This window comes from Ovis canadensis, chromosome 22 (assembly GCF_042477335.2).
Source record: "Ovis canadensis isolate MfBH-ARS-UI-01 breed Bighorn chromosome 22, ARS-UI_OviCan_v2, whole genome shotgun sequence".
NCBI classification, from domain to species: domain Eukaryota; kingdom Metazoa; phylum Chordata; class Mammalia; order Artiodactyla; family Bovidae; genus Ovis; species Ovis canadensis.
Window position 1 is genome coordinate 25,107,479 of NC_091266.1, and position 25,527 is coordinate 25,133,005.

Consider the following 25,527-nt stretch of genomic DNA (forward strand, 5'->3'; position numbering starts at 1 on the left):
CCTAGTAGGAAAACTGCAAGCCCTTGGTTGTGGAACCCCCAAGGAGGTGGGCAAGCTTGGATGGTCAGTGAACCTACTTGAACAGCTTCAGCCTCAGTTTCCTCATCTGAAAAGCAGAGAGAAAAGCTGTTCCTTCTTTGGAGTGTGGTATGGATTCATTGAGCTGGTATGTGTAAAGCACACAGCATAAAAGTTGGCAAAACAAAAAGCTATAAAAAGTTTGTTGAAAGGGTGAGTTAGATCAATCAAGTGGATGAACCAGGTGGGTGCAGAGGGGATGGAAAGTAACCTGGTGTTGTCATGGGATGAGTGCAGAGCCCTAGGCTTTATGTACAGAACTTGCAAATTGGGATTCTACGTGTATTTATAAAAGAGGGTTTGCCAAGAAAATTAGTAAACAAGAGAAATGTTAAACTGTGGAAGAGGGCAAACCTTAGCAGCAGCATTTAGATTTTAATAATGTTTATGCTAATTATTAGTGAATATGTTTCTTCATTAGAGGTTTTCCAAGAGTCTCTAAAGATGGGCATGTCAGTTCTCTGGTTCACTTGACACTACGGCTGTACATGCTCAAACGAAATGAAACCACATTTTGTTTCACTATTTGTTCTTTCAACTCTTTCGTCAACTTACTCCACCAATAATTTACTTAGTGTTTTTCATGTGTTAGGCACAATGCTAGGCTCCAGGGAGGCTACAAAGAAATATGAGAAGTATTCTTTAAAAGTTTATTAATAAATTTATTAATTTAAGTTAAAAGTTTATTAGTAAAATTGTTTTATCATGACACTCATTTTCTTTATTTAAACTTGAACCACCACGGTCCTCTCCTTTATTCTTTCTCCTCTAGTATCAAGGCCTTTTGACAGCTCCGTGTGTAAGATTACACTAGGGTTAAAGTCCCTAGAAGCCAGACACATGGAAGTCAGAAAGTCCCCATCAGGGCATTTCAAAGGGATGGGCTGGAGGCAGGAAAGATAGACGAAGCACTGGAGAGAGAATGGGGTACTGAGAGAAAAGGGGGCCAGAGAGAGAGGGATTTCCAGGGAAAGGGTCTGAGACAGGAAAAAGAGGGCAGCAGGAGGCCAGAGGCCAAAAGGGAGAACGGCAGCTCACAGGGCACGTGGGGAGGAGAGGGCCGGGAGGAGAGAACCCTGAGGCACGAGCCGACAGGGAAGAGGAGACTCAGGGGCCGGAGGTGCTTAGCTGTAATCCCCTCATCCCCCCACACTGAATAAAAATGTTGCTGTTACACATGTGAGGTGAGGGCTTTTTTGTTTCGTGTGGTTTGTGTCTTTAGCCACAGCTAAGAGGAAACCGAGGTGGGGACCAGAGCGAGGAGAAGAGGCTGGGCCTCCAGCGCCACCCCGGCGGGGCCTGTCTCCCTCGGCCTGTGCTTGCGTCTCCTGCTCCAGGAGTCACCGCCTGCAGGCCCTTGGCGACACCAAAGGAGCAGGACTCCGCCATTTCCGTGGCCTGTTGAGGCCAAGCATCCCCAGGCGGATGAGGCTGCCTCCTGCAGGAGTTGGCAGCTGCCTTGAGCTTTGCCAGCGACCGCTTCCCCAAACTGCTTCCTCCTCAGAACCGCTCTGGTGCAACCTTAACGCCACCCTTCCTCTTCCTTCACCTGAAGAGGCAAAGCAGGGTCAGGCCAGAGAGGCTGCCCTCCTCCTTTCTTTCACTTTCTTCAAAGCTCTTTCCCCCTTTCCACGGTCCTGTGTTGTACCTCCTCAGTGCTTTCCTTAAGAGATTCGGGATAAAAAATGCATAACACATCCCAGGCCTCAGAGGCCAAGAAGAAAGAGTTGTGTGTAAATAATCAGTTCACTTTGCTTTGGAGAATGACCAGGCTGGAAGGGCCTGCAGAGTGCGTAATTGTTAGCCAAGAGCTGCGGACCAGAAGGTTGAAAAATTCCACAGCCTGAGCCAAGTGGTCAGATTGCTGGCTGCCTCTATCAGTAAAACTCTGAGGCCAGGTCTGGCCAGCCTGAGCACGGCAGCCATTGTGGTGCGGCACAGTAACCCCACACTGGTTTATCTCTTGGGTTCTGGTTTCAAGGGACAAAATCATTATAGACTGTAGACTTGACAGGAAGCCATATGATTGCATATCAATTTGGGGGCCTTTTAAAAAAATTATACTTTCAAATATATCTATTTGAAAGATGCTAAGCTATTAAGTGTGAAGATTCCCTGGAGGAGGGCATGGCAACCCACTCCAGTATTCTTGCCTGGAGAATCCCATGGACAGAGGAGCCTGGTGGGCTAGAGTCCATGGGGTCTCAAAGGGTCGGACATGACTGAAGGGACAGCAAGCAGGTGGGCACAAGCTATTAAATACAAGAAGTCAGACAATGCCTTTCTGAATCTGGCTCTGCTGTGTATCTCCGGACCCTTCTGAGCTCAGGCTTCCACGTTTCTGTGACTCATTTTTGCTTTGCGTTGCTAGACTCAGGATGCTTTTAGGTATTACTCAACTGCCTGGACAGTGCATATTCTGAACAAACTCGTGTAGATGGCATCTGCCCAGTATTTCCAGAGGCTCAGGGCTAACTTGGAGATGATTACATTAAATTCTGCTTCCATATCACGTAATAGTTTGTAAGCACTTTCCCTGTGCAGTATTTCACTGAAGCCTGAAACAACTCTGCTAGATGGGTACGGTGACTTCCCATTTGCTGATGAGGAAATGGAGGTCCAGAGAGGTGAACTGACTACCCGCAAAGTCTTAGAGCTTGTGGCAGGTCCAGATTTCCTGACTTAAACTGGAAACCTTTCCACTTCACCTGCTGCTTGTCAATGACAGAAAACTAAACATGATAAGTAATACAGGTTGAGTGTTTACTATTTGCCAGACACCATGCTCAGTACTTTAACATGCATTATCTCATTTAGTTTACTAAACAGATACAAGAGAGAGCTGATGCTATTATCCCCATTTTTAGATAAGAGAATTGAGGCTTAAAGGGATTAAATAAATTCCTCATTGTCACCTGAAGTAGTAAAGGGACTGAAATCCAGTGTGTTGGATCCCAGAGCTGGTGTCCCTAACCTCTGACCACTCATGCAGGGAAGATACTAATGGGGCTTCCCTGGTGGCTCAGTGGTAAAGAATCGGCCTACTAATGCAGGAAATGCAGGAGATGTGAGTTTGATCCCTGGACTGGGAAGATCCCCTGGAGAAGTAAATGGCAACCCACCCCGGTATTCTTGCCTACGAAATCCCATGTATAGAGGAGCCTGGTGGGTCGTAGTCCTCGGGATCACAAAAGGGTTGGACATGGCTTGGTGACTAAAAAACAACTCCACACACAGCCACAGAGGAAGATACCAAAGCCCTGTTCACCAAGTCCTCTGCAGACAGCAGAGTTAAACTGGTTGCCTGGTGGCCTGGTTTGGGGTGACGGAAGAAAATAGGAGGTTTGGGGACATGGAGGAGAGGATGAGGCTGGCATGGAGAAGGATGCGGGAGGTTTCCCATTCTGAGTGGCCACAGTGACAAGGACTGAAGGACAGGATGATGTTGATGTCACCGCTTCTTTTCAGCCATATGTGCTGTTGCGGTCTTTTTTATAGTGCCACATATGGCACTTTCTTAATTGAATTTTTCATAATAATTGATCTGACCTGTATCATTCTGTTGGCTTTAGCAAAGCAAATTCTGACACATTTTGATATTAGAACTAAAAATATGTTTCCAACCAGCTGAGGAGCCATAAAGCAGGCTGAACTCATACTAATGATAATGTACAATCTGCTTGCTACCATAAAGTTCTTATTATTTACATGGAGCAAATCATCCAGAGATAATGTGAGCCTAGAGTCCCTTCCAGTTTTCGCTCTCTTCTCTAATTTACCAAATGAGTGCAGGAGAGGGCTGAGAAGTCTCCCCGGGTCACCTTGTTGTGCCCTTCCCGATGTCTCAGTGTGTCATGCGGCATCTTCCTGGTGCTTGGCAGTCTATGGGATGGTCATCCTCGGTGGGTCTGGAGGGCTGTTTCAGTTGAAAAGCCCACATTTCAGGGAGGGGACATGTATGCTCATGTTCTTGGTGTTTTTTTTTCTTCTTCTTTTAAAATGCTTTAAAAATGCTTCATTTTATTTTTTTAAACAATGTGTTGGCCACACTACATGGCTTAGTTCCGCAATCAGGGACTGAACCTGCACTCCTGAATTGGAAGTGTGGAACCTTAACCACTGGACCACGGAGAAATTGCATCAGGGGTTTCTTTCTGGGCATCTTCTCTGAAAAGGTCCTGGTGACACTCAGAAGGGACTGCACTCACCTGGGCTCTGCCTGTGCGGGCCTCCTTCCACTGTGCCCCCTCCACGCAGGGCAAGGGTTCTGCAGGGCTGAGGAACTATGTTCCATTCAGAGCCCATGCCCCTATGTACTTCAGGTGCCAGGACCCTGAATTCCTGCCCACATAGCCCTGCACCCGCTTCTGCACCCAAGCTTATTCTCTAGGCCTGACTTCCCAGGAGTCCACCATGATGTTGGTGTACACTCTGAGTTCTGAGGGGCTTGAAGAGGCAGTTGTGGCAGGGGCGGTGGGTACAGCTTGGACATACGGTCCGAGGGGTCTGTGTATGTGTGAACAAGGCCCCTCGCAATGTGGGAGAGAGCCAGGGGTTGGAGGAGATGGAGTATGGCCTTGGGTTAGGGACCCCCTTCTCTTGCTCACTGAGGAACTCTGAGGGGTTTGAGACTTGAACTTGATCTTCCAGGTCATTATGAAGGTCTGTTAGCTGAGGCAAGGGAATAAAACATATTTCCTCAGCTTGTTAGCTTGTTTTATGCACCTGTTGTGTGCTTAGATGTGTGATTTGTGGATCTCCCCTCTGCACGCCAGGCACTGTGGTGGGATAGAGATGGGAGTAAAGGAGACAAGACCTCAGTTCTAGAAGTGAGCTCTCTGTCCTCTTGGGGTAGCTGAAGCGTACATAGGCAATTGCAGTGCAGTGTGAAAACGCTGAGAAGGGGAGTCTTCTAGTAAGGAAGGTCATGAAACCCTCTTGAAGAAGTAATGATTCAGCTCATTGCAGAAGAGTGACATGTTTGGGCAATTTCAAAGGTTTCTAAATAGAACTAGAGCTCTTAGAGGATGGGGCGACCAAACAAAACAGGACCTAGTAGCCATTTTTAGGGAGGCTATGGCTCAGCTGCTTGCCAGTGCAGGAGATGAGGGTTCAGTCCCTGGGTTGGGAAGATCCCCGGGAGAGGGGAATGGCTATCTACTCCAGTATTCTTGCCTGGGAAATCCCATGGACAGAGGAGCTTGGCTGGCTACAGCCCCTGGAGTTGCAAAAGAGCTGGACACGACATGTGCTAAACTTGGTGGCAGTAGGGAACCAGTGATGAAAGCTTATAGGCAGGACAATGGCAGTTTTTCAAATTATTGCAATTGAAATATACATACTTGCTATGGTCTGAGTGTCTGTGGCTCCTTAAAATTCATATGTTGAAATCCTAATGCCTGATGTGATGGTATTAGGAGGTGGGCCTTTGGGAGGTACTTAAGCCATAAAGGTGGAGCCCCCATGAATGACCTTATAAAAGAGGCTCCAGAGAGGGGACTTTCCTGGTGGTCTAGAAGAACTCGCCTTTCAATGCAGGAGTCTCGAGTTCAATCCCTGGTCGAGAAACTATATCCCACTTGAGAAAACAAAAAATCCCCGTGCCATATTTACAAAAAGGCTCCAGAGAGATTCCTAAGCCCTTCACCATGTGACACCAATGAATGGAAAAGAGGGCTCTCACCAGAACACGACTATGCTGGCACCTGGATCTTGGGCTTCTCAGACTACTGTGCGAAATAAATTTCTGTTGCTAAAAGCTACCCAGTCTATACTACTTTGCTATAGCAGCCCAAATGGACTAAGATGATAACTACTTTGTGTTCCCTAGTATTTCATTCAAAATATTTTTCTAGGTTTCTACACAGGTTTCATAATTACTGTTTATACTTATTAATCAAATGGGCACTGTTTTACTGCATCGCATCTCTATTGTTGGGCGTGGAGTTTTTTCCCCCCAGTTTTTGCCGCTCAGCCCTTCTCCTGGTTCAGTCAACAGGGTAATGGACATCTTCATTTTCTCACGTGTATAACCACCCCTCTGCCGCCTTATCCCCCATTCTGGCTTCCACTGGAATGAACATCTTACTAATACTATCTTTCTAGGTGTTATTTCTGGAATTGACTGTTAAAGGGATGGAAAGTCTTTCGGCTCTGACTTGGTTTCACCATTGTACTTTCTAAACAAGCTGTGCTGAATCATACTCTCTTTACCAGCATAACATAAGCAGGAACATTTCTTTATTTTCTCTTTTTGGTAAAAGAACTGTCTTTCTGGGCATACCATTTGTCTGAATTCACCTGCTGAACTGTGTAAAGCCTGGGCTATTCATCACATACTAGGCCTGACATTCCAAAGAGTAAGAAAACCACATAGAATTTGAGGTTATTAGTCAAGGATGGAGATTTTTTGAGATGGAAAGTGTCAGAACCATGAGTTAAAGTTAAAACCAAGTTTAAATCACTAGTGTTATTGATACAATTTTGCCAAGTTCCTTACCCTATAGTTTTTTGTCAGAATTTGAGTTTTTCCCTTGAGATTGCACTCAATCTCAAGTGCACTATTTTTTTAAAACCCATTTTGGTTGCACTATTTTTTTAAAACCATTTTGGAGCCTTTTGTCCATCAACAGAAAATAACAGGGAAAGGCACTGGTCTTTGGTATCATAAAAACCTATTTAGGTAGAATGTGGCATTAATGCCTTCCCCTGAAATATGGTCAAAATAAAGATGACATTTAACCATCCTTGTTACTACAGCGCATAAAAAAAAGAATTGCCTCCTATTCTGTGGAGTCCTACAAGTAATAATATATTTTTATAACAGCAGTAGCAGTTACTTTAGCTAGATTCATGTTTGTCTTTAGCAGGAAAAGTTGGTCCCAGGAAGGTTCCAGGAGATTGTCTTGGCTAATGTTAGACATGTAGGAGGGGGTAATATATAGCATCTTGGCTTTAGAATGATGAGTTTGAATCTCAAATGTGGGAGTGCATCATTTCCTCTTTGAGATCACTCTGAAGGAACATTGGGATATGGGAGACTTCAAAGGAGTGGAAATTATCCTCTACAGAGTCAGGAGAAGTGGGATCCAGTCTCTACTCTGTCCCTAATTACTTAATTCAATATCTGTATGGTTCTGGATAAAAACTTTTTGAGCATTCTGATAAAGCCCACATGTATGTATTGGTAGGAAAGAGACGTGAGAAGGGCTGCCTTGGTGGCTCAGTGGTAAAGAACTTGCCTGCCAATGCAAGAGATGTGGGTTTGATCCCTGGGTTGGGAAGATCCCCTGGAGAAGGGAATGGCAACCCACTCTAGTATCCTTGCCTGGGAAATCAGAGGCAAGAGGAGCCTGGACAGAGGAGCCCAGTGGGCTCCAGTCCATGGGGTTGCAAAAGAGTTGGACATAGCTTAGCGACTAAAATAAAACCAAGAGACAAGGGATGATTTAGTACTTGCAAGGAAAAGGACATTGAACTCTTCCTGGAGATTGTCTCTTTTCTGTTGATTAAAACATATTGGCAATGCTTGGGACCACCAGTGCCAGGCCAGCTGATTTGGGAAACTGAGGGATTCAGTAATGGGAAGACTTGATGACAGGTACTGTGGAGCATAGTGTGAGTGTCAGGAAACTTGAGTCCTGACATGGCTCATCTTCTCTGTTATTGGGACTTGAGCATCTCAAATGTCTTCCCTGACTTTTAAGAAAGTATCTTCAACCATTGAGTGAGCTAACTAATTTTGTGGTATCTGGAGATTTCTTCCAGCTTAGGCATTTGGTAGTTCGGTGATTTTTTTTTTTTTTTCTGAGAAAATTTCAATCTTTGCACTTATTTCCACATGGAACTTTCATGGTCTTGAATTGACTAGCTCCTGGAAACGGATCATAAATAATTACCTGTTGAATTAAGGAGACTCCTCTGTGCTACTTAGATTATACTGTGGAAGTATAGTTGGGATAGTATATGTTATCATGTGAAACATCTATTTCTGCTTTATTGACTATGCCAACACCTTTGACTGTGTGGATCACAATAAACTGTGGAAAATTCTGAGAGAGATGGGAATATCAGACCACCTAACCTGCCTCTTGAGAAATCTGTATGCAGGTCAGGAAGCAGCAGTTAGAAGTGGACATGGAACAACAGACTGATTCCAAATAGGAAAAGAAGTATGTCAAGGCTGTATATTGTCTCCCTGCTTATTTAACTTCTATGCAGAGTACATCATGAGAAACACTGGGCTGGAAGAAGCACAAGCTGGAATCAAGATTGCCGGGAGAAATATCAATAACCTCAGATGTGCAGATGACACCACCCTTATGGCAGAAAGTGAAGAGGAACTAAAAAGCCTCTTGATGAAAATGAAAGAGGAGAGTGAAAAAGTTGGCCTAAAGCTCAACATTCAGAAAACCAAGATCATGGCATCTGGTCCCATCACTTCACAGGAAATAGATGGGGAAACAGTGGAAACAGTGTCAGACTTTATTTTTTGGCCTCCAAAATCACTGCAGATGATGATTGCAGCCATGAAATTAAAAGACACTTACTCCTTGGAAGCAAAGTTATGACCAACCTAGATAGTATATTCAAAAGCAGAGACATTACTTTGCCAACAAAGGTCTGTCTAGTCAAGGCTATGGTGTTTCCTGTGGTCATGTATGGATGTGAGAGTTGGACTATGAAGAAGGCTGAGCGCTGAAGAATTGATGCTTTTGAACTGTGGTGTTGGAGAAGACTCTTGAGAGTCCCTTGGACTGCAAGGAGATCCAACCAGCCCATTCTGAAGGAGATCAGCCCTGGGATTTCTTTGGAAGGAATGATGCTAAAGCTGAAACTCCAGTACTTTGGCCACTTCATGCGAAGAGTTGACTCATTGGAAAAGACTCTGATGCTGGGAGGGATTGGGGGCAGGAGTAGAAGGGGACGGCAGAGGATGAGATGGCTGGATGGCATCACTGATCGATGGACGAGAGTCTGAGTGAACTCTGGGAGTTGGTGATGGACAGGGAGGCCTGGCGTGCTGCAATTCATGGGGTCGCCAAGAGTCAGACACAACTGAGTGACTGAACTGAACTGATGGTCAAGTAGAAACAGAGGAAGAAAAAACAAAATTTATATTTCATTTTAGTTTCTGTAAGGGAAGAGAGAGGGTCTGATGATTGAAAGGCTTGGAGAACTGGGGGCATTAGGTAGTGGTAGAATACTACTTTTTTGAAATAAACAAGATGTCAATAGGATATTCAAAGGTTAGCAAGTTGGAAATATAGTTGAAGATGGTCCAGGTAGAAGATGGTAGAAGACCTGTGTCTCCTACTTCGTTGAAAATAAATTTGGTTGATTCTTAGCTCAGCAAGAGAAACCTCAGTTATCTTACTGACAGGATTCAGGAGATTTCATGTCATGTCAGTGTCTATCATTTTTTAGAGACCATATTCAGCATTTGACTTTGTCTTGGTACACCTTATAAATATTATCTTCAGGGACAAAGAAGCCCCTCTTAGTGTATGAGGTGGTTACATAAGTAGACACTTTGTGCTTGCATGATTGAATCAATATTATGAAAACTGTCCTCTAATGTTCTTCATTGCCATTATGATTTTTTCTTCGTACAATTAAATGTTATTCAAGTCTCAGGGCTGTTTTCGAAAGGAAATGCCTGGAGCATTCAATAAGTTTTGTTTTGGGAAGGTGAGGGTGGAAGATTGTAATAGGGAGGTGCGGGGAAGGGGTCACTTTGTCCCAGCTAGAGCCTTCTCTCTAAAGAGGATAATTGGGCCTTTGGAGCAGACCCAGTACATCTTCTTCTGTCCTTATTTTCTACCTTCTGTTTCCATGAAGCCAGCTCACTAGTCCTAACCAGAAACTCTGGTGTGGAATTTGTAAGAATCCCATCTTGAAGATGTTCTTCTAGGCTGCAAGGGCTCAGTTCAGTGAAGAGCACACCTTCAAAACAGCTTTCCTGGGCTGTTATGACAGGCCCCACTTGCTTGTACAGTGTAGGAGGAGTGTGTTCGTACACTGAGCCTTCTCAAGCTTGGGTGGTAGGTCACATTCTTCCTTGGCCAAGGCAGTAGTTTCTTCCCATTATTAGTATAGCTAAATCGTAACTCTAAGAGGCTTAGATATTTGTGGTTCATGTACCTATGGTTTATCTTTCTGGTGAGCAGTCAGGGAATCCCTGGGATTTATCGAAAATTCTTTCTATGGAGAAATTAGTAGCTGATTTAAGGGAATGAAGGTTACATACTGTGATGGTTAATTTTATGTGTCAACTGAGTTAAGAGATGCTCAGATGGTTGATAAAATACTATTTCTGAGTGCGTCTGTGAGGATGATTGGGAAGGAGATACATATTTGAATCAGTAGACTGAGTAAAGAAGATCTCTCCCACCAATATCAGTGGGCCACATGCAATCATTTGAAGGCCTTAATAGAACCGAATGGTGACAGAAAGAATTTTCTCTCTGAGAGTATATCCATCTTCTCCTGCCTTCAGATATCAGCGTTCTTGGTTCTCAAGCCTTCCAACTCAGAGGGGGATTTACTCTGGTTCTCAGGCCTTTGGGTTTGGACTTGAATTACGCCACCAGCTTTTCTGGGTCTCCAGCTTGCAGACGGCAGATGGTGGGACTTCTCAGCCTCTATAATCATGTGAGCCAATCCCTCAGAATAAATCTCTTTCTATACATCTATATATATCCTATTGGTTCTGCTTCTCTGGAGAATCCTGGTTAATTCACACACTAAAGCCTCTTTAGACTATTAATACAGAGAACAATCAAATCCTTTGATTAATGCACACACTTTATTTTCTCAGCATGTGAAATATATCAGACATTGGGTATACCTCCAAATCCAGGACATGGCCCTGAATTTCAAGGTACTCTCTCTGATGGGTCAGATTAAGAAGCGACCCCCATAGGACAATAGCCTAATGGGAGGAGAGAAGGGCTATCTTTACTCAAAAAGATCAGGGAGACCCTCCACCTCCCCACCCTGAGGAAGTCAGAGTTGAACAGCCCCAAGAAGAACCGGAAGGTGTCTATAGGGAGAAAACCCAAAGAGATCCCCAGTTGAGAGCAGCACAGCTGTAAAAAGAACATACCCTTCTAGGAATCGCAGATAGTATGGGACAGCTAACGAACAGTGCATGTGTGTATTTTGGGGTAAAGTAGAATGGGTAAGTGGTGAGGAGTGAAGTTGGAGAGGGAGGCAGAGACCAAGTCACCAAGACCCTGCCTTGTATACTGTTTCAAAGAATTTGATCTTTGTCTTTTACTGATAACATGGCATCCAAAGATTGTAAGCACAAGAATCATATTCATTCAGTAATTCAGTGGGTATTCCTGGGTACCCACCATGTGCCAAGTGGTTTTAGGTCCTGATGTTACAGCAGCAGAGACGGCTGGGCTCATGGCAGACGTGAACTGATGTGATTTCAGAAGAAGCTGTGTGGCAGCATTGTGGTGGGTAGATCGGGCTCAGGGCCAAGTGAGAAGTGACGATCCTAGACTCATTGTTTTACCTGCACTGAGACTGTCTGGGATGTGTTGATCATTATTTTCAGCAGTCTCCAGAGAAGGACAGTAGCTTATTTGCAGTATTAAAAAAAAAAATTTTTTTTTTTTTTCAAATACTGTGACCTGAGTAAATACTCATGAGAAGTCCAATGAATTAACAAGGCAGGGCATTTACAGAAATAATAGTCACAGTGTTTATATATTAATTACTGGAATATAGAAACACACGCAAGATGGGAGAAGTTGTGCAAAGAGTTTGGGAAGTGACACTAAGAGGTACTGTGGGAGAGCAAGAAAGTGAAGAAAGAGAAGAGATGTGTTATGTAGCCAGCTGCCACCCTGGCCATGGAGCCTGAGCCCACTGGGGAATTTAGAACACAATTCTCTCAGCTAAAGGACTCGGAGGCTAGAGTGTTTATCTCACCAACTCCTTGCCTGTCAGTAGTTAAGGGCTGCCCTGTTTACTGACTAATCATATTCCCAAGGCCAGGGAGTCCAGGTGATCATTAGAAGCAGCCATCAGTGTGTGGAGGTGGATGCTAAGGAGATCTGGGAGGGGCAGTGATGACATCTGTTATGGGAGTTAGTAATTCTGGGGTGCTTTTCATTCACTCATTCACAGGTGTCATACTCTATGGGCTTCCCTGAGGGCTCAGTGGGGTAAAGAATCTGCCTGCCAGTGCAGGGGACTCAAGTTTGATCCCTGGGTTGGGAAGATCCCCTGGAGATGGAAATGGCAACCCACTCCAGTATTCTTGCCTGGAAAATCTCATGGAGAGAGGAGCCTGGCGGGCTACAGTCCATGGTTTGCAAAAGAGTCAGACACAACTTAGAGAGTAAACAACCGCAACAATCATACTCTATATTTGCAATAATATGTATACAAACAGCAATCGTAAGGATGAGATGAGGTGACTGATTCTTGACTGGGCAATTTAGCCCTACATCAGCCAGTCTAGAATTGTTTTTGATTGTCACAGTCAGAAGGCGAAGAGTGACTAGTAACTAATAGGTAGGTCAGGGATGCTGTTAAACATTTTATAATGCACAGGACAGACCCCCATCCCCCACCCCTGCCCCAACCCACAAAAATGTATCCAGTCTAAAATGTCAAGAGTGCTGAGTTTGAGAAATTCTGGGTTAGATTAATGATATTGCAGAAATAAGAATGCCAAGATTCAGAGAAATCAAATAATTTTGGTGGGCTTGTAAACCTAGTGCATGTCCCAGCCAGGATTTGAATCAAGGTTTATCTGCTTCCAAAGCCTCTGCTTTTTGATTTACATTGGTCTGCCTTCCAGACTCAGAGACAGAGAGAAAGAGAACTCAAATACCAGAGGCTCATGGAAAAAAACTTCAGCATCAGTACTGGCCATGTCTTCTGGCCCAGGACTTCAAAGGAGCCTGGAGCTGGCTGGAACTGGAGGGGGTTGGGGAGAGAACACCTTTTGCATCGTTCCCTGGCCTCTCTCTCTCCTGGGCAAGTTGGGGCAGGCTTGGTGGGCACAAGTCCCAGAACTGCATACCAGGGCTGGCGAGGTGCCCTTAGCTGGAAGCTCTGACTCCTTCCCAATGCATAAGGATGCCTTTCTCTGCCAAAGCTGGCTGGTGGTTCTTTATGGAATGGCAACTTTCCCCATCCCCCTGGACTTGGGACGATCTTCTGGCAAGCATATGCAGTGAAGAGTTACAGGTGGTGCAGACATGGTTTGGAAGAAATCCCAGCTGGGCCTCCTCCCAGGAGCCTTCTGATCACTCACCAGATAACTCGAGCTTGCTTGCAGAATCCCAGGAATCTTCGCTGCTCCAGGAAACCAGCTTCAAGGGCAGCAAGAGCTTCTGAGAAGATAGAATAATCCTGGAAGCTGAAACTGCTTTGTCCTTTTGCTTCCTTAGTTTAGAGCTATTTTCACAATACTGTTAAATTCTCCATTTTTTCTTGTGGTGGGAATAAATACAAAATTTAAGAGGAAAAATAAATTAAGGAATGGGAAATATCAAGGAGGAAAGGAAGACTCAGAATCTGGTGACTTGATCTAGATACTTCTGTGTCTCTGAACTTGACCTGTTTCTTCTTTGGGAGATGAAGTATACATTGTTTTTCTTTAGGCATAGGACATAGGCTCTTTCAAGAACTTTGAGCTCTGTAGAGTCAAGTCTTCTGGTTTCCAGACCTACATCTCACCCTAGAGGGAATTCACATCTATCACACATGTTGTTCTTGATCTGTTTAATCAAGCTTTCATTTGATGTTGGTTGGAATTTCACATCTGGATCAAGTACAGAAAAATTAAATGATTCCAGCAGCTTAAGTCTAAAGAGGATCATTAACCTTTGGCATCAAATAAAATTTTAAAACCTAGTACATCTCAGTAATATGCTTCAGGAGGCATTGGGTAGTAGCTAGTTTACTTGCTTATTTCATTTCTTTCACTTATTCGATAAACAGTCATTAAGTACTTAGCATGTTGAAGGCTCCTTTGTAGAGGCTGCAGAGATGTTAAAGTACTTATGCTCAAGGTCTCTCTTCTCCTTGAGATCTTCAGATCTAATGGGAAAGGAGAGAGAAAAAGCTATCTCACATTACAGGATATAAATAGTATAAGAAAAGTATGAAAAAGTACAGTGATTCCTTTCTGTTCTTTTTTATGAAACAGCTCTGGTTTGCTGATGAGGCAGCAAATACGGGCTACCTTTTTAATAAAATAGGTCCTGAAAAGGAAGAGAAAAGAATCTTTTGTCTGAGGGGTAAAGTTTGGGGAAAATACACTGAGTGGGTTTGGTTCCCAAGTAATTTAAATTGATTTAATTGCCTTAAAAACTCATTTTATTTTTACATCATTGTTTCCATTAAAGCAACTAACTTACTGTAAACTTGTTCAGTTCAGTTCAGTGGCTCAGTCGTGTCCGACTATTTGCAACCCCATGAATCGCAGCACGCCAGGCCTCCGTGTCCATCACCAACTCCATTCTTTTAACCATTTATCCTGCAAACATTTATTAAACACCTATTATGTGCTTGACACTGTGCTAAACATTTAGGGTGCAAAGAATAATAAACACTCTTCCCATTCTTAAGGATTTATAGTCTAGGAAGGGAGAGAGGCATGTTAAATATTCATACAACTGCACACTAGGGAATGACAGGTACTAGGACAGACAACTATACAAGCCGCAGAAGAGTCACGATAACAGGAGCGGTCTGTTCTGAGCTGGGATCCAGAAGAAGGGTCACATAAGAGGTGTTTCTTGAGTTGAGGTGTGAATGTGAGGTGTTAGTCAAGGTGTTAGTCAAATGCTGCTGGTAGAGAGCACTCGAGGAAGATAGATGGAATGAGAGCACAGATCGTGTAGCCTGGTTCAGATCTTGACCATGCAACAAGCTGTGTGACCTGGGCAAGTTAGTTACCTGACCTAGTCCCCCTGGTTCCTACCTTTGTTTTTGGCTTGTGAGGATCTTTGTTCCCTGACCAGGGATTGAATCTAGGACCTTGGCAGTGAAAGCAGTGTGCAGAGTTCTGACCAGGGACCCAATTTCTTCTTCTGTTTTTTTTTTCCCCCCTTTTCTTTTGTCCTGGTTCCTTATAAGTAAGGAGGGACTAGTAAGAGTTTATAAAAATAATAAGCTTCAAAGAGTTCTCATGAGGAAATTCCCTGGCGGTTCAGTGGTTAGGACTGTGTGCTATCATAACTCAATCCCTGGTCTGGGAACTAAGATACTGCAAGCTGCCTGGCCAAAAAAAAAAAAAAGGAAAAAGAAAAAAAAAAGTTTTTTGAGTTTTAAAGGAAGACTTATATATATGTGCTTTTAACAACATGTGTTTAGGGAATTCTGTACATTTTAAAAAGAAGGTTATTGAAGGGAAAACAAATAAACAAATCAGAAGAGTTTCACCAGAGTTTGTATCAGATGGAGCTTCCTATACATGCTAAAGAGTTTCCACTTTATCCTGCAGATTATATGGGATTACTAAAGACTCTTAGCAGGAAGTAACATGATTTGTGTTTTAGAGGGTTACTCTGGCGCAGAATATGGAATGGACTGTGTAGTACGAAAGTTAGCAAAGTCACCTGGGAGACTACAGCAAACTTCCTGACAAGACATGATGGAGGCGTGGAAAGGGAGACGAGATGGATTCGGTCCATATCACGGAGATCAAACCAAAAGGACTGAGTGAATTGCATGATGGGAGATGGATAAATCATAGTCTAAAACATCTCTCCTATCACCTGGCATGGTGGAGAATTGAGAGGTGGTAAGTGGTAGCTTTTATAGCAATATGGCTACCAAAATGCCAGCTTTAATGAAAAGGTGGTGTATTACAGTTTGTATCAGTTATGCCTTATTCACAAATTTTTATCAAATATTAAAGTTTACTAGTGATCTATTTCTGCTTTATTGACTATGCCAAAGCCTTTGACTGTGTCGATCACAATAAACTGTGGAAAATTCTGAAAGAGATGGGAATACCAGACCACCTGACCTGCCTCTTGAGAAACCTATATGCAAGTCAGGAAGCAACAGTTAGAAGTGGACATGGAACAACAGACTGGTTCCAAATAGGAAAAGGAGTAGGTCAAGGCTGTATATTGTCTCCCTGCTTATTTAACTTATATGCAGAATACATCATGAGAAACGTTGGGCTGGAAGAAGCAGAAGCTGGAATCAAGATGGCCAGGAGAAGGAGAAATATCAATAACCTCAGATATGTAGATGACACCACCCTTATGATAGAAAGTGAAGAGGAACTAAAAAGCCTGTTGATGAAAGTGAAAGAGGAGAGTGAAAAATTTGGCTTAAAGCTCAACATTCAGAAAACCAAGATCATGGCATCTGGTCCCATCACTTCATGGCAAATAGATGGGTAAACAGTGGAAACAGTGCCAGACTTTAATTTTTTGGGCTCCCAAATCACTGCAGATGGTGATTGCAGCCATGAAATTAAAAGACTCTTACTCCTTGGAAGGAAAGTTATGACCAACCTAGAACCTAGACAGCATATTCAAAAGCAGAGACATTACTTTGCCAACAAAGGTCCATCTAGTCAAGGCTATGGTTTTTCCAGTGGTCATGTATGGATGTGAGAGTTGGACAGTGAAGAAAGGTGAGCGCCAAAGAATTGATGCTTTTGAACTGTGGTGTTGGAGAAGACTCCTGAGAGTCCCTTGGACTGCAAGGAGATCCAACCAGTCCATTCTAAAGAAGATCGGTCCTGGGTGTTCTTTGGAAGGAATGATGCTAAGGCTGAAACTCCAGTACTTTGGCCACCTCATGCGAAGAGCTGACTCACTGAAAAAGACTCATGCTGGGAGGGATTGAGGGCAGGAGGAGAAGGGGACGACAGAGGATGAGATGGCTGGATGGCATCACCAACTCGATGGACATGAGTCTGAGTGAACTCTGGGAGTTGGTGATGGACCGGGAGGCCTGGCGTGTTGCGATTCATGGGGTTGCAAAGAGTTGGACACGACTGAGCAACTGAACTGACCTGAACTGAAATGATAGAAATGAGAATTATGTCCTTCAGTTCGGTTCAGTCTCTCAGTCATGTCTGAGAGACATCAGACACCAACTCCTGGAGTCCACCTAAATCCATGTCCATTGAGTTGGTGATGCCATCCAACCATCTCATCCTCTGTCATCCCCTTCTCCTCCTGCCCTCACTCTTTCCCAGCATCAGGGTCTTTTCAAATGAGTCAGCTCTTCACAATAGGTGGCCAAAGTATTGGAGCTTCAGCTTCAACATCAGTCCTTCTAATGAACACCCAGGCCTGATCTCCTTTAGGATGGACTGGTTTGGATCTCCTTGTAGTCCAAGGGACTCTCAAGAGTCTTCTCCAACACAAGAGTTCAAAAACACCAATTCTGCACTCAGCTTTCTTGATAGTCCAACTCTCCACCCATACATGACCATTGGAAAAACCATAGCCTTGACTAGATGGACCCTTGTTGACAAAGTAATGTCTCTGCTTTTGAATATGCTGTCTAGGTTGGTCATAACTTTCCTTCCAAGGAGTAAGAGTCTTTTAATTTCATGGCTGCAGTCACCATCTGCAGTGATTTTGGAGACCCAAAAAATAGAGTCTGACACTGTTTCCACTGTTTCTCCATCTATTTGCCATGAAGTGATGGGACTGGATGCCATGATCTTAGTTTTCTGTATGTCCTTCAGTGCTTCATATTTATCAAGAATTATGCCAAGCTTTTTCTATGTATTATTTTATTTAATTTTCTCAACCCATATCCCCATTCTTTAGATGAAATTACTGAGGCTCAGATTGATAAAGTAACTTCCTATAGGTCCTACAGCTAATGAGTAGAGGAGCAGAGATTTGGTCACTCCTCTGAGTTCCTGCAGAGCGTGCATTACATGTTGTTACTTAGAAATTGGAGTAAAAATTAGGAGAGAAGGAATTTAGGAAAATTGTCTATTTCCCAAATGGCTCTCTCTTCCTGAAGTACTTATTGTATTTGGTCTTAGCTTTCAAAAGCCTGTAGAGACAAGGCAGAGAAAACACCCAAAAACATTCCCTGTGCCCCAGAGTCTCTGAGCTACTTGGGGTGGTGCTGGCTCTCGTCCCTGTGGTTTCATAATGCATTTTCCTCTCCCAGGCCACATTCAGACACTGCTCCAAACAAATGGCAATTCTGTTTTCCTTCTGCTAATGGGTAAAATTGTCAACTTACTCTATCTTGTCAGTTGCTGTTTTGCAAGAAACTTCTAAAAATTTAATCATTGGGAATGTTTAGTCACCGAATGGATTTTCAAAGGGAGTTTAAAAACAGACAAAAAAGCCTGCCTTACCTGCTCAGTAAGGTGTAGTAGGGGGCCCAAAGAGATCACATGTTAATTTTTTTAAATAATGAGATTTTATCCAAATAAAGAGAGGATATGTTCTTAGATCTTGACTCTTAGACACCTTATAAATAAGGGCATCTTGATGCAATCATTCAGAAGGAAGGAAGGTCAAAAAATAAAGCTTGGGCAGAGATGCTGCATAGGAGGGATGTGTCGTGGATGTATTGTTGATCAGACATAGCAGTATTCTAGTTCTGTGACCTTGGCAAATTTTGTAATATCTCGAAGCCTCTGTTTCTTTATTTGAAAAATGGGGATACTCATCAAAGCTCTTTCTAGGGTTACTGGGACTATTAAACTAGCTAATACAGTGCTCAGTAAAGGAACTGCCACTGAGTTATAGTAGCAAAAATAATAGCAATTGTATTATTTTTATTAATCATCAGCTTGTTCTACCTGGTGGTCTCACCAGACCAGCTGGGTGAGCCCTTAGTTGCTGACAGCTCTTTGGCACAACTGTTCTGATAGAAGACTAGGAGGAGTCTGGTTGTTGACCAGGGATTTTATTTTGCCCATTAAAATGCTATCATAGTCTTTTTGCAAACCAGCCACACCCTGGCAGGAAGGAGGCCCTCTCCCATGAGGTTGTCATGAGTCTGTCTTCCTGCAGCAGTGGCTCAAGAGATAAAGCGGTTTCATCTGAAAATTGGCAAGTGTTAGTTGCTAGTCATGTCTGACTCTTTGTGACTCTGAGGACTATAGCCCACCAGGCTCCTCTGTCCGTGGAATTCTCCAGGCAAGAATACTGGAGTGGGTTGTCATTCCTTTGTCCAAGGGATCTTCCCAACCCAGGGATCGAACCCAGGTCTCCTGTGTTGTGGGCAGATTCTTTACCATCTGAGCCACCAGAGAAGCCTGGTTTCACCTTACTTAGGGAGAAAAGATTCTGCTGATTTTTCTAAGTTGGGAATTCCTCACATTGGTCAGAGTGCTATCCCTTCCATCACCATGTTCCCAGGTCCTTTTGAGAAAAAAGAAAAATAAACACTAAAAGAGGGAATTTCTCTCTTGTCCCAGATCACTTCTTTAATTGGTTGATTTGAATGTGGCTCCAGAGAACCCAGAGACCGTGTTAGGGTTCAATGACTAGATCAGCTGTTTGCACGAGCGCTGTCCTAGTTATTTGATACTTTTTGCTGTAGGTCAAAGTGACTAGACATTCTGGTTTTGCAGGAACTGTCCCTAGTGACACGACTCCCAGTGTTTCATTTTAGCCACTGTATGATGTCATGAGCCCCTTCACATTCCCCAACCCTACACAGACTGAAGACGTGAAGTGATTGCTTTTGCAAAATGTTAATTGAAAGGAATATCATCCTTCTTTTCTTCTTCTTCTTCTTTCTTTTTCTTTAAATGGAGGCTGGAATTGAAATGGAGACGGCCCAGGGTAGCTGGTAATTGCAATCTGAAAAAGCTGGAGATTCTGAAAAACTGAACTGCAATGTAATCTCTATAGGAGGAGGAGGCACAGATTTGGTTCAGCTAGTTTGGAGAGGCAGGCTCAGAGAAGCTCATTAGAGCAAACTGGAAAATTAAGAATCAAACCCTCTCAGGAAAGTGAGTCCAAGTCAGTGCTGGAAGAAAGTTAATCAGAGGAAAGCCCTCCAATCAAGGCAAAGTAAGTGGCTCGTGGAGTAGAGAGTTCCAGCGTTGACACTCACTATGAAGTTTTTTGTTTTTTTTAAAATGTGGACCATCCTTTTTTTTTTTTTAATGTAGACCATTTTTAAAGTCTTTATTGAATTTGTTACAATATTGCTTCTGTTTTATGTCTTGCTTTTTGACCACAGGGCACTTGGGATCTTACCTCCCCAACTAGGGATTGAACCATCTCCCCTGCATTGGATGGTGAAGTCTTAACCACTGGATTGCTGGGGTAGGCCTTACAAAGTTTTGAGTAAACACTCTAATTGAATCTTTGTCGATTATTTTCAGTTTCACTTCCTACATTTTAAATGTGTTATTGGCCAATGGAATTCTGACATTCTAGGATTAGGAGGGATGTTGGCATTCACCTAGTCTGACACCCCAATGAGTATATTTTGAAGGCAGGTGTAGAGGCTGCGTTGTGGCTGTGTCTCCATCCGTGGTCATTATGAATGAGACCTCAAGCATTACACTGGAAACTTCGTCCATTTGCAAAATTTAAAGTGTTCTTTTTTAGGTTGCTTCCCAAAGCACTTTTATATTAGAGCATGACAGATTGTGGTACAGAAAGGTGCTTGCAACTTTATCCTTGGTTTGCCTGTCTGCCTTTGAAATGTTGCAGTTTCAATGGTTCTGTAGTGGACAAAGTGAGCACCTGCCATTTTAGAAAATGGGTGTTAGGGGTCAGGGGCCTCTGACTTAGCCTGGATATTCACAGTCATCAGAAGCTCACAAAATGCTGAATTAACTGGTAATCACTGAGTAATTTCTGATACACTTTTTTTGGGTTGCATTTTTGATTCTGATATAATAGGAGAAAAGAATCCCAGCCTAATAATAACAATAATGCAAATTATTATTAAGACAGCTAATTTTACTGAGTGCTTATGAAGTGCCAAATACTGTTCTAAGCATGTGTGTGTATATATATATGAAATATATATATACACACACCCTTTGTATATATGTATGTAATTATTCATTTAATACTCGTTATGGGTATTGCTTTTCACATATTGTTCAAGAAATCGTTCTCTACCCCAAGGTCACAAAGATCTCTTTTATTTTCTTTTGAAAGTTTATAGTTTTGTCTTTCACATTTAGCTCTATAATCTTCTGGGAGTTGATTTTTACATATGGCATGAGTTAGGGGTCCATTGGCAGTTTTCTCCACAAATACCCAATTGTTCCATTACAACTTGTTAAAAGACCACCCTTTTCCCACTCGTCTGCAGTACCGCCTTTCATACATCAGATCTATATATGCACGTGTCTAGTCCCGAATTCTCCTGTTTTGTAGTTTCATTTATGTATCCTCAGACCAATACTACACTCTCTTAGTTAACTACAGTTTTTATAGTTACTACACCGTCTTTAAAATAAGGCTTGGGAACTGGTAGAGTTAATTCTCTCACCTTGTTTTTCTTCCCTAAGAAAAACTAGTTTGGAGAGTTTTTCCTCTAAAAAGTTCTAACTAGTTCTAAAAGTTCTAAAGTTGTAAACTTCCTCTAAAAGTTCTAAGCTTTTTCCTCTTCTTTTTCCTTTGGATTTCCATATAAACTTCAGAACAAGCTAGTCAAAAAGGACAAGAATATCTTGTTGAACTTTTGATTGGAATCACAATGACTTTCAAAACAATGTGGGAACTGACATTTTTGCAGTAAGTTTTCCCGTTTAAGAACATGGACCATATATCTCTTTTCTTCAATGACTCTCAGTAAAGATTTCTAGTTTTTCCCATAGAGGTCACACACTTTTTCTAGATTTATTCTTAGGAAATTGATGCTTAATTGTGCTTAGTTTTTGACGCTGTCATACAGGGTATCTTTAAATAACTTTATTTTCTAGTTTTTATTGGTGGACTATAAACTACAATTTTTGTGTGTGTTGATTTCATATCCTACTATTAATTCTTATGATTTAAATGCAGTTTCTTTTAAATTGTTTATGTTCATAATAATATCATAAATTGTTTCCAAATTGTGGCTATTGAGAATAATGCTGCAGTGAACATGGGATTGCAAGTATCTCATTGAGATAGTGATTTCACTTATTTTGGATGTATTTCCAGAAGAGAAATGACTGGATCAAATGGCAGTTCTATTTATATTTTTTGAGAACCACCCCCCATACTATTTTCCCTAATGGCTACGTGAATATACATCCTCACAGACTGTACAAGGAAGGCTCTGCACTTTGACTTTTAGTTATCTTGCCCGCAAATCCACAACTCCAGTATGGATTTATAGCTTTTACTTTAAATTTGGCAAATGCCCTTAGGATTAAGCAACTTTGAGTGTTGAGCTTATCTTTTGGGTTCTGCCTTATCCTAGATGTTGTCCTAAGAAATCTGTACTATTTTTGTATGTTCTTTAATACTTTTAATGAAATGTTTTATTTTAGTATTCTATCCAGTTTTAAAAATTATTCTCAAGAAGAAGATTGTTCTGTTGTAATGATGTTCATGTAGTATTTTTGAACTTTGTTTCTTTTCAGCAGTGGAAACATTTATTCAAATCAAGTCTTCAGTCAGTTCAGTCGCTCAGTCATATCCAACTCTTTGCAAGCCGATGGACTGTAACACGCCAGGTTTCCCTGCCCATCAGCGACTCCCAGAACTTACTCAAACTCGTGTCCATTGAGTCACTGTTACTCAAACTCATGTCCATCAAGTTGCTGATGCTGTTCTACCATCTCATCCTCTGTCATCCCCTTCTCCTGCCTTCAGTCTTTCCTAGCATTAGGGTCTTTTCCAATGAGTCAGTTCTTCAGATTAGGCGGCCAAAGTATTGGAGTTTCAGCCTCAGCATCAGTCCTTCCAATGAATATTCAGGACTGATTTCCTTTCGGATGGACTGGTTGGATCTTCTTGCCATCAAGGGACTCTCAAGAGTCTTCTCCAACACCACAGTTCAAAAGCATCAATTCTTTGGAGCTCAGCTTTCTTTATAGTCCAACTCTCACATCCATACATGAATACTGGAATAGCTTTGAATAGACAGACTTTTGTTGACAAAGTAATGTCTCTGCTTTTTAATATGCTATCTAGGTTGGTCATAGCTTTTCTTCCAAGGAGCAAGCATCTTTTAATTTCATGGCTGCAGTCACCATCTGCAGTGATTTTAGAGCCCCCAAAAATAAAGTCTGTCACTGTTTCCGTTGTTTCCCCATCTATTTCCCATGAAGTAATGGGGCCAGATATCATGATCTTCGTTTTCTGAATGTTGAGTTTTAAGCCAAATTTTTCACTCTCCTCTTTCACTTTCATCAAGAGGCTCTTTAGTCCCTCTTCAATTTCTCCCATAAGGGTGGTGTCATCTGCATATCTGAGGTTATTGATATTTCTCCCAGCAATCTTGATTCCAGCTGTGCTTCATCCAGCCCAGCATTTCTCATGATGTACTCTGCATAGAAGTTAAATAAGCAGGGTGACAATATACAGCCTTGACGTACTCCTTTTCCTATTTGGAACCAGTCTGTTGTTCCATGTCCAGTTCTAACTGTTGCTTCTTGACCTGCATACAGATTTCCCAGGAGGCAGGTCAGGTGTTCTGGTATTCCCATCTCTTTCAGAATTTTCCAGAGTTTGTTGTGATCCACACAGTCAAGGGTTTTGGCATAGTTAATGAAGCAGAAGTAGATGTTTTTCTGGAACTCTCTTGCTTTTTCGATGATCCCGCGGATGTTGGCAATTTGATCTCTGGTTCCTCTGCCCTTTCTAAATCCAGCTTGAACATCTGAATGTTCATTGTTCATGTATTGCTGAAGCCTGGCTTGGAGAATTTTGAGCATTACTTTGTTAGCGTATGAGATGAGTGTAATTGTGTGGTAGTTTGAGCATTCTTTGGCATTGCCTTTCTTTGGGATTGGGATGAAAACCGAGCTTTTCCAGTCTTGTGACCATTGCTGAATTTCCAAATTTTCTGGCATATTGAGTGCAGCACTTTCACAGCACCATCTTTTAGGATTTGAAATAGCTCAACTGGAATTCCATCACCTCCACTAGCTTTGTTCGTAGTGATGCTTTCTAAGGCCCACTTGACTTCACATTCCAGGATGTCTGGCTCTAGGTGAGTGATCGCACCATCGTGATTATCTGGGTCATGAAGATCTTTTTTGTATAGTTCTTCTGCGTATTCTTGCCACCTCTTCTTAATATCTTCTGCTTTTGTTAGGTCCATACAATGTCTGTTCTTAATTGTGCCCATCTTTGTATGAAATATTTCCTCGGTATCTCTAATTTTCTTGAAGAGATCTCTAGTCTTTCCCATTCTATTGTTTTCCTCTATTTCTTTGCATTGATCACCGAGGAAGGCTTTCTTATCTCTACTTGCTATTCTCTGGAACTCTGCATTCAAATGGGTATATCTTTCCTTTTATCTTTTCTTTTCTCCTTTGCCTTTAGCTTCTCTTCTTTTCTCAGCTATTTGTAAGGCCTCCTCAGACAACCATTTTGCTTTTTTGCATTTCTTTTTCTTGGGGATGGTCTTGATCCCTCCCTCCTGTACATTGTCATGAACCTCCATCCATAGTTCTTCAGGCACTCTGTCTATCAGATCTAATCTCTTGAATCTATTTGTCATTCCCACTGTATAATCGTAAGGGATTTGATTTAGGTCATACCTGAATGGTCTAGTGGTTTTCCCTATTTTTTTTTCCAATTTAAGTCTGCGTTTGGCAATAAGGAGTTCATGATCTGAGCCACCGTCAGCTTCCAGTCTTGTTTTTCCTGACTGTATAGAGCTTCTCAATCTTGGTTGCAAAGAATGTAATCAATCTGATTTTGGCATTGATTGTCTGGTGATGTCCATATGTAGCCTTCTCTTGTACGGTTGGAAGAGGTTGTTTGCTATGGCCAGTGCATTCTCTTGGCCAAACTCTGTTAGTCTTTGACCTGCTTTGTCTTGTACTCCAAGGCCAAATTTGCCTGTTACCCCAGGTATCTCTTGGCTTCCTACTTTTGCATTCCAATCCCTATAGTGAAAAGGATGTCTTTTTTGGGTGTTAGTTCTAGGTCTTGTAGATCTTCACAGAACCATTCAGCTTCAGCTTCTTCAGCATTGCTGGTCGGGGCATAGACTTGGATTACCGTGATATTGAATGATTTGCCTTGGAAATGAACAGAGATCATTCTGTCTTTTTTGAGATTGCATCCAAGTACTGCAGTTTGGACTCTTCTGTTGACTATGAGGGCTACTTTCTTCTAAGGGATTCTTACCCACAGTAGTAGACGTAATGGTCATCTGAGTTAAATTCACCCATTCTAGTCCATTATCGTTCACTGATTCCTAAAATGTCAATGTTCACTCTTGCCATCTCCTTTTGACCACTTCCAGTTTGCCTTGATTCAGGGACTTGACATTCCAGGTTCCTATGCAATATTGTTCTTTACAGTATCGGACTTTACTTCCATCACCAGT

General features: G+C 42.4%; 1 long non-coding RNA gene across 3 annotated transcripts in view; it reads left to right on the forward strand.

The window, feature by feature from the left end:
- Window positions 1-25,527, forward strand: part of LOC138427849 (uncharacterized) — a 70,430-nt gene that overhangs the window by 27,147 nt on the left and 17,756 nt on the right. For 2 of the 3 annotated variants that reach the window (XR_011252196.1, XR_011252197.1), the window contains exon 3: window positions 20,251-20,336. The exons of the other annotated variant lie outside the window; for it this stretch is intronic. This is a non-coding gene — a long non-coding RNA (uncharacterized lncRNA). The remainder of the gene's footprint in view (window positions 1-20,250; window positions 20,337-25,527) is intronic. 3 annotated transcript variants of the gene reach the window in all.